At 45.7% G+C, this 10,008-nt stretch overlaps 1 non-coding gene and 1 pseudogene across 1 annotated transcript; one reads left to right on the top strand and one right to left on the bottom strand.

Annotated features, from left to right (window-relative positions):
- Positions 1-6,659: 6,659 nt before the first annotated feature.
- Positions 6,660-6,778, bottom strand: LOC115933469 (uncharacterized; annotated as a pseudogene).
- Positions 6,779-9,598: 2,820 nt separating this feature from the next.
- LOC129527331 (small nucleolar RNA U13) lies at positions 9,599-9,706 on the top strand. The gene has a single exon (XR_008672302.2). It is a non-coding gene; the product is annotated as a small nucleolar RNA U13 (small nucleolar RNA).
- Positions 9,707-10,008: the final 302 nt, after the last annotated feature.

Here is a 10,008-nt window from a genome sequence, read left to right on the forward strand (position 1 = left end):
TCCCTTTTGAAGGGCAAAAATTGTTAACTTTTTTGAAGTACAACTTATAATTTTTTTTCATTTATGGATTGTAGTTTTGGTTTTCTAAGAAATCTTTGCCTTAGGATCAATATATTTTCTTTTAGAAGTTTTATAGTTTTAGGTTTTACATTTAGAGTTAATTTTTGTGTATGATGTGAGGCAGGGATTTAAATTATTAAAACAATGTTTTTTTTTTTTTTTTTAGTTAGAGATAGAGTTTGGCCATATTGCCCTGGCTGGTCTCAAACTCCTGAGCTCAGACAATCTGCCTACCTTGGCCTCCCAAAGTATTGAGATTACAGGCATGAGCCACTGTGCCAAGCCTTAAATAATTTTTTGCACGTAGATATCTAAGTATTCCAGCACCATCTGTTGAAAAGATGATCCTTTCCCTTAGCTGCCTTTGCATATCTCTTGAAAATCAATTGATGTCCATATATATATATATATATATGGGTCTATTGCCGCACTTTTATTCTGTTCTATTGATCTGTTTGTGTGTTTTTATACCACTATCACATTGCTTTGATTACTGAAGCTTTGTAGTAAGTCTTGTCCTTTGCATTTCCATATGAATTTTAAAATCGGCTTGTCAGTTTCTACAAAAAAAAGACTGCTGAAAATTTAAGTGGGATTGTGTGGGATCTAGAAATATTGAGTCTTTTTTTTTTTGAGACAGAGTCTTGCTCTGTCACCCAGGCTGGAGTGCAATGGCACAATCTGGGCTCACTGTAACCTCCACCTCCTGGGTTCAAGCCATTCTTCTGCCTCAGCCTTCTGAGTAGCTGGGATTATAGGCACATGCCACCATGCCCGGCTGATTTTTATATTTTTAATAGAGATGGGGTTGCACCATATTGGCCAGGCTGGTCTTGAACTCCTGACCTTGGGTGATCGACCCACGTCAGCCTCCCAGAGTGCTAGGATTACAGGCATGAGCCACTGTGCCTGGCCATTGAGTCTTCTAATTGATGAATAAATGTATTTCTTGTCTGGGCATGGTGGCTCATACCTGTAATCCCAGCACTTTGGGAGGCTGAGGCAGGAGGATCACTGGAGGCCAGGAGTTCGAGACCAGCCTAGGCAACACTGTCTACAAAAAAAAAAAGAAAAAAATAAAAATAAAAAACTGAATAAAAAAATATATATTTCTCCATTTATTTAGGCCTTTGATTTCTTGCAGCAATGTTCTATTAGTTTTCAGTGTATATCCTTTGTTCATCCTTTGTCAGATTTATGCCTAAGTGTTTCACATGTTTTAATTCTATTATGTTATTTTTAAAATTTCAAATTCCAATTGTTCATTGTTTGAATGTAGAAATAGTTGTTTTTGTATACTGATATTGAATCCTCCACTCTTGCTAATTAGCCTTTTTGTAGATTCATCAGATTTTCCACACAGCTGATTATGTTATCTGTGAGTAGAGATAGTTTTACTTTTTCCTTTGTTTTATGACTTCCTTACTTTTATTTATTGATTTATTTTTTAGGCCTTATTGCTCCATTGGAGCATCCAGGGCACTGTTGAATAGAAGTGGTGAGAGTGGACATCCTTGCCTTGTTCCTGACCTCAGTGGGAAAGCATTCACTCTCTCACTGTGAAGTATGATGACAGTTGTATGTTTTTCATAGATGCCCTTTTCAGGTTGAGGAAGCACCCTTCTATTCTTAGTTTACTGAGAGTTTGTTAGGAATGGATACTGGATTTTGTCAAATGCTTTTTCTATGTCTGTTGAGATAATGTTTTTCTTGAGTCTATGAATAGAGTTAACTACATTGATTGATTTGCAAATGTTAAACCAACTTTGCATTTATGGGATAAACCTCACTTGGTCATGATGTCTTATCTTTTTTACATATTGGTGTATTTAATTAGTTGAGAGCTTTTGCATCTATGTTCATGAGGAATATTGGTCTTCTTTTAATGTCTTTATCTGGTTTTGGTAACAGAGTAATACTTGCCTCATAGAATGAGGGAATGGGAAGTGGTCCCTACTTTTCAATTCTCTGGAAGAGTTTGTGTAGATTTACTATTAGGTATTTCTTCAATATTTTATGGAATTCAAGAATTAATTCTTACTAGCTTGGAAAAAAATTGTGTATGGACTGAAAGGATTAGAAAGTATATCCTGTCTAGCTCAGCTCCTAAGCTATCTCAGCCTGTCTTTGTCTTTGGGATGCTTTACAACTCTGTGACTTTTAGAAAATTGATTCTTGTCCATAGAAGTGCAAACTAATTGTGTCTGGTGGAACACAATTTATTTTTGCCCTGTGGATTGATCTATCTTGCATATATCGTAAAATCATTTTACATTATTGCTTGTTGTTTGAATTTCTTTTGAATTAGTTGTAACATTTTACTGGTTCCCCATTAGATAATGAGCTAAATGAAGTCTCTGACATGAGTACATTTTATATTTGCAGAGCAATTATAATTTTACCTTTAAAATTATCTTTTGGCTGGACGCAGTGAAATCCCAGCGCCTTGGGAGACTTGAGGTGGGAGGATCACATGAGCCCAGGAATTTGAGCTTACAGTGAGCTAAGATTGCACCACTGCATTCCAGCCTGGGTGACATAGGAATGATGAAAATTCTCAGTACACGCTTTGTTTATTCTAAGTGTTGTTAGGTTGGTTAGTTGCTAATGACACACAAGGTCATTTATTGTAGATGGCAAAAATGATGATATCCAGAGAAGAGTTATTTTAGAGTTAAGATTAAAGAGAGGACTGAAAATTGTGTTCTCCGCTGGGCGTGGTGGCTCACACCTGTAATCCCAGCACTTTGGGAGGCTGAGGCAGGAGGATCACCTGAGGTCAGGAGTTTGAGACCAGCCTGGCCAACATGGTAAAACCCTGTCTCTACTAAAAATACAAAAATTAGCTGGGTGTGGTGGTGGGCGCCTGTAATCTCAGCTACTGGGGAGGCTGAGGTGGGAGAATCGCTTGAACCCGGGAGGCAGAGGTTGCAGTGAGCTGAGATTGTGCCATTGCACTCCAGCCTGGGCGACAAGAGCAAAACTCTGTTCAAAAAAAAAAAAATTGTTTTCTCATTTTCAAAAAGAGGTATTTGGATAGATACTTTTTTATTTTTTCTTTTGAGATGGAGTCTTGCTCTGTCGCCCAGGCTGGAGTACAGTAGTATGATCTTGGCTCACTGCAACCAGCCCCGACCTCTCCCCTGGGTTCAAGCAATTCTCCTGCCTCAGCCTCCTGAGTAGCTGGGACTACAGGTGCATGCTGCCATGCCCAGCTGGTTTTTTGTATTTTAGTAGAGATGGGGTTTCACTGTGTTGCCCAGGCTGGTCTCGAACTCCTGAGCTAAGACAATCTGCCCGCCTCGGCCTCCCAAAATACTGGGATTATAGGTGTAAGCCACCGTGCGCGGCCGATACTTTTTTTTTTTGAGAGAGAGGGATTTGTTCTGTTGTCACCCAGGCTGGTGTGCAGTGGTGCAACCATGACTCAGTGCAGCCTCCGCCTCCTGGGCCCAACCTATCCTCCTACCACAGCCTCCCAAGTAGCTGGGATAACAGGTGCTTGCCACCACACTGGCTATTTTTTTTTTTTTTTTTGTAGAGATAGGGTCTCCCTATGTTGTCCAGGCTGGTCTTGAACTCTTGGCCTCAAGCAATCCTCCTGCCTCAGCCTCCCAAACTATTGGGATTACAAGTGTAAGCCATCATGACCAGCCTGGATAGATACTTTCTAAGGTCCTTTCCCATTCTAACCATCCAACTCCAATCCACTGATTTCATGATGAATTCATTTTAATTTCCAGAGTTCAGTTTCGTTATTGTGTTTTTGTTTTTGTTTTTGTTTTGTGACAGTTTTGCTCTCATTGCCCGGGGTGGAACGCAATGATGCGATCTTGGCTCACTGCAACCTCCACTTCCCGGGTTCAAGTGATTCTCCTGCATTAGCCTCCTGAGTTATAGGCATGCACCACCACCATGCAGAGACAGGGCTTCTCCATGTTGGTCAGGCTGGTCTTGAACTCCCGATTTCAGGTGATCTGCCTGCCTCGGCCTCCCAAAGTGCTGGGATTACAGGCGTGAGCCACTGCGCCCAGCCGGCTGGTTTCATTATTTGTTAAATGAGATAGTAACATCTGGCTGGGCGCAGTGGCTCATGCCTGTAATCTCAGCACTTTGGGAAGCTAAGGTGGGTGGATTGCTTGAGCCCAGGAGTTTGAGACCAGCCTGGGCAACATGGAAAAACCCCATCTCTATAAAAAATAAAAAATAATAATTTGCCGGACATGGTGGTGTGCACCTGTAATCCCAGCTACTTGGGAGGCTGAGGTGGGAGGATCACTTGAGGCTGGGAAGTGAACGTTGTTGCAGTGAGCTGAGATTGCACCACTACACTCCAGCCTGGGTGACAGAGCAAGACCCCATCCCCCCCCCCCAAAAAAAGGACAGGAACATCTTCTGTATACATTTCAAATAATCAAATAACATGGAAAGCAAAAATAGATGTTCCTAACTCCAATTCCTTCATTTTGGCCATAGATTAAATTTTGTCATCCATGTAATTTTCTAGGAAACCTGAATAAGCTGATTTTAATTTAATTTTTTTAACAGCTGATAATCAATTTATTAAGACAGTCGACTTAAGCATCTGCAATGATGACTTCCACCTCAACTCCTGGCTCAATACCGATGGAGTCATCTGCTTAGCAATCTCAGAAGGACTGCGCGAGTCAGTGAGTTGCTTGTGGATTCTCATCTGGAAACGATTCCATGTCTTAGAACCTTCACCAAAAGGAGTTTCTCTTGTAGTGGTTCTCAGAGTCTTGGTAGGCATTCCAGTTGGTCCTTTCACTTTGAGATTCTTTTCTTTCGTCCCTCTGATCAAGTGGGCACACACCTTCTCCAGGGATTTTACCTTGCGGCTCGTTAGAGTGGTTCGAATTCGGTGAATTGCCACCTCAGCTCCACGGGTGATTTTACAGTATCTTTAAAAGCCTTGGCTCCTGCGTGGCTTCCTGACCAACTTGTTCCTGGGCAAGAGTGAACAGTGGTGAGTGAGGAGCGGGAGTGGGTGGGTCTGAGCTCCTCACCACCTAAGACTGCGTCCTCCTCAAAGAGTGAATTTTTTTCTTTTTGTGACGGAGTCTTGCTCTGTCACCCAGGCTGGAGTGCAGTGGCATGATCTCAGCTTACTGCAACCTCTGCCTCCTGGGTTCAAGCAATTCTGCTGTCTCAGCCTCCCGAGTAGCTGGGATTACAGGTGCCCGCCACCACGCCTGGCTAGTTTTTTTTTGTATTTTTAGTAGAGACAGAGTTTCGCCATTATTGACCAGGCTGGTCTCCAACTCCTGGCCTCAAGTGATCCACCTGCCTCGGCCTCTCAAAGTCCTGAGACTACAGGCATGAGCCATGTACCTGGCCTGTTTCCTTATCCTTAAAATGAAATTAGGTTGGATAATATTTAAGTTCTCTTCTGATCTAAAGTTCAGAAAAAAATTTTATAACGTGAGCGAACAATAGGAAGTATATCATACATTTTCATGTCTATCAATCTATCCACCAATCTTCCATCCCTTTACTCTGTAAATATTTTCTGTGTGCGAGGCACCATGCAAGCTACAGAAACATCATCCAAGATGTAGCCCTGCTTTCAAGGGTGTTATGGAAATCCTTCTCCTGCCAGGGTGTGAGGAGGTGGGGAGAGGGGAGAACTGGGGAGAACTCCTTGAAGGGGCCTTTACTAGCCAGTGCTACAGGAAGCTGCTAATCAATCAGTTAATTAATTAACAATCAGCAAATGGCAGCCAGTGGGGAAGTGTGGCTTAGCTTCCAAATGCTAATTACTGGCCCCTTTATGGAGCCGAGACAGGGCAAATCATTGCAGGATCCCAGATGAGTTGGCACACAGACATTGCGAGGAGGGTGCGATTCTCCTTTGTACCAGCATGCTTGCCAGCTTTTATCTAGTGAGATTAATTAGAACTTTTAGAAGTGCAAGTTAGGGCCATAAAATATTAACATTCATGTCACTGGTAATCTGTGAGTGTACTGAGAGAGCCCGCAGCGATTTTAGGGTATGGTTGCTTGGACGGGGATCTGGAGGTTTAGTTTTCCACTCTTCTCCGGTGAAGTTTTCTCAGTGGCTGCTCAGTGGCTCTGCATCGTCACCAAACTGACCCCTGCCATTGAATGTCCCTTGCCTCTGTGAGTTCATGCATTCATCTCTCTCATCCCTTTCATGCTTCCCAGAAACTATAATGTCATGTTGGCGCATCTGTCGTACACCTACATGTGGAATCCCGGCCGTGGGTCTCTAGGAAAACTGCCTGGCTCAGTGTTCCAGGTTGTTCCTCCCATCGTTATCGTGACCTCTGATGCCCCATCAACAGAAACTCCCGTGACTAAATGCTCCGGGAAGGTGATGCTAATGATGGACTGGTTCATTTGTCTTACTTTTCTTTTCTTTTTCTTTTTTTTTTCTTTCAGAATAGCTGGGATTACAGGCGCCTGCCACGACGCCCGGCTAAATTTTGTATTTTTAGTAGAGACAGGGTTTCACCATGTTGGCCAGGCCGGTCTCAAACTCCTGACCTCAGGTGATTCACCCGCCTTGGCTTCCCAAAGTGCTGGGATTTACAGGCGTGAGCCACCGTGCCAGGCCACACCTACAGCACCCAGTATTCCCAGGCAGTCTCCCATCCACGTACTAACCAGGCCTGACCCTGCTTAGCTTCCCAGATCAGACTAGATCGGGTGCATTCAGGGTGGTATGGCGGGAGATTTTTTTTTTTGAGATGGAGTCTTATTCCATCACTCAGGCTGGAGTGCAGTGGCGCGATCTCAGCTCACTGAAACTTCTGCCTCCCAGGTTCAAGCGATTCTCCTGCCTCAGCCTCCTGAGTAGCTGGGATTACAGGTGCCCACCACCACACCCAGCTAATTTTTGTATTTTTAGTAGAGACGGGGCTTCACCATGTTGGTCAGGCTGGTCTTGGACTCCTGACCTCAAATGATCCACCCGCCTTGGCCTCCCAAAGTGCTGGGCTTACAGGCGTGAGCCACCGCGCCCGGCTGCCTTACATATTTACATATTTCGCAAGTGTTCCTAGCTAGGAACTATTGCTGTTACTCAAACTCCTACAGGGAAGGTCAGGGCCTGCTTTGGACAGTTCCAGGGACAGTGACCAGTGCAAATAGTGGGTTGATGCTTCTTTCTTTCTTCTTCTTCTCTTTTTTTGAGACAGGGTCTCCCTCTGTCGCGTAGGCTGGAGTGCCGTGGTGCAATCACCGCTCACTGCAGCCTCAACCTCCTGGTTCAGTTGATCCTCCCACCTCAGCCTTCTGAGTAGCTAGGCCTACAGGTGCGTGCCACCATATTCAGCTGATTTTTTGTTGTAATTTTTGTGGAGATGGGGTTTTGCCATGTTGCCCAGGCTGGTCTTGAATTTCTGAGCTCAAATGATCCACCTGCCTCAGCCTCCCTCAGTGCTGGGATTACCAGTGTGAGCCGCTGTGCCTGGCTAGGATAATGTTTCTTCCAATCACAATTGCAATATTATGGATTTTTTTTTTTTTTGAGACAGAGTCTCATGTTGCCTAGGCTGGAGTGCAGTGGTGCAATCTCGGCTCACTGCAACCTCCGCCTCCTGAGTTCAAGCAATTCTCCTGCTTCAGCCTCCCGAGTAGCTGGGATTACAGGTATGCACCACCACGCCTGGCTAATTTTTGTATTTTTAGTAGAGACGGGGTTTCGCCATGTTGGCCAGGCTTGTCTTGAACTCCTGACCTCAGGTGATCCACCCACCTGGCTCGACCTCCCAAAGTGCTATGATTACAAGCTTGAGCCACCGCGCCCAGCTGCGGTATCATGGATTTACATGAAAAGAAATATACAGTATTAGAACTCTGGGACTTTAAGATGTGCTAGGTAAGATTTCTCAGGTACAGATGAATTGTCTCAGACACAGAACTCTCACAATGCACTGCTGGGGAGACGCAGAAACCCTGAGGTACCACCTTCCCACATGCTGTCTTCTAAGGAATGACAAGACCTGACCACAACTAGACCCAATAGGCTAACATGACCATTTCAGCTCCATCATGTGAATGGGCCTTTGTCCCACTGAGGTTTCCCATCACCCTCTGGGTACCTTTCTCCAGTTAAATTTCCATGTTATGAACTCTGCCGCCCCTACCAAGAAGTGTGAATTCACAGCTGGGTGCAGTGGCTCACGCCTGTAATCCCAGCACTTTGGGAGGCCGAGGCAGGATGATCACTTGAGATCAGGAGTTCGAGACCAGCCTGGCCAGCATCGTAAAACCCCGTCCTACCAAAAATACAAACATTAGCTGGGCATGGTGGTGCATGCCTGTAATCCTAGCTACTTGGGAGGCTGAGGCAGGAGAATCACTTGAAACCAGGAGGCAGAGGTTGCAGTGAGCCGGGATTGTGCCACTGCACTCCAGCCTGGGTGACAGAGTAAGACACCTTCTGGAAAAAAAAAAAAGAAGTGTGAACTCAGACTCCTAGAGACTCCTAGGCTCTCTGCCAGGAGACATGGACACGCTTCCCAGCTCACACCCCTCGGATGCACCTGTGTTAAGCTTTGGCGTGACAGGGACCGGTTGACGGGAGAGGCTCTGTGCACAGATCCTGCTCCGCTGGTACTGCTGGTGGTGGTGACACCTGGCTGCTGGGGGCAGCAGCAGTGGCAAGAGTGAGTCCCTGAGGGCCCATGTTGGGTTCAGCTATGCTTGCAGGAAAGTCACGCCCCCGGGTTCAGGTCTCGGGATAGGCTGTGGCTGTGGCTGTGGCCACGGTCCTGAGAGTTGCCACAGGAAGCTCAGCCTCAATGCCTTTCTTCCTACCCCTCTCAAGGGGGGTTGAGCTTGTGAGTTACCTGACGTCTTTTTTTTTTTTTTTTTGAGACGGAGTCTCGCTCTGTTGCCCAGGCTGGAGTGCAGTGATCTCGGCTCACTGCAAGCTCCGTCTCCCGGGTTCACACCATTCTCCTACCTCAGCCTCCCAAGTAGCTGGGACTACAGGCGCCTGCCATCACGCCCGGCTAATTTTTTGTACATTTAGTAGAGGCGGGGTTTCACCATGTTAGCCAGGATGGTCTCGATCTCCTGACCTCGTGATCCACCTGCCTCGGCCTCCCAAAGTGCTGGGATTACAGGCGTGAGCCACCATGCCCGGCCAACCTGAGGTCTTTAGCAAATCTTTTGTGTGTCTGTCTTTTTCTGCTTAAATTAGCCATGGTGAATTCTGTTCTGAGTTTTGTTTTTGGTAACTAAAAATCCTGACCCTTACACGTTGGTACCAGGAGTGGTCCCAAGCAACAGACCTTCAGGAAAAGTGGGATATGAAGTTTATTATCTGAAATGAGTGGGTCTGAACACAGAGAGAATGCATTTCGTGTAGAAGGGTGGGCACCAGGGGCAAAAGTGTTACTTCAGTGAGGACTTTGTCGTGACCTGGACTGTCACATCCATTGAAGGCAAGGCTTTGTGCGGAATAAAAGGGGACAGCCATGGAATGTGATGGAAACAAGAAGGTTAAACTTGGCGGGTTGTTTGGCTGCATTTAAATACACTGGAGGCCCCTCTGTAGTTCCCGAGCACGATGACTGGGTGTTCACGTGCATGTGTGGGGTGTGCCACCCTCTGAACCTTGTTACGATGTTGGCACATTACCCTGGACCTGACCTTGGATAAATAAATAAATAACTACACTGGATGCCAGTTGTGGTGGCTCACACCTGTAATCCCAGCACTTTGGGAGGCCAAGGCAGGCAGATCACTTGAGGTGAGGAGTTTGAGACCAGCCTGGACAACATGGTGAAACCCCGTCTCTACTAAAAATATAAAAATTACCCGGATGTGGTGGCGGGTGCCTGGAATCCCAGCTACTCAGGTGGCTGAGGCAGGAGAATCACTTGAACCCCAGGAGGCGGAGGTTGTAGTGAGGCAGGATCAGACAACTGCACTCCAGGGCGACATAGTGAGACT

The sequence above is a fragment of the Gorilla gorilla genome, chromosome 16 (genome assembly GCF_029281585.2).
Source record: "Gorilla gorilla gorilla isolate KB3781 chromosome 16, NHGRI_mGorGor1-v2.1_pri, whole genome shotgun sequence".
Classification (NCBI taxonomy): Eukaryota; Metazoa; Chordata; class Mammalia; order Primates; family Hominidae; genus Gorilla; species Gorilla gorilla.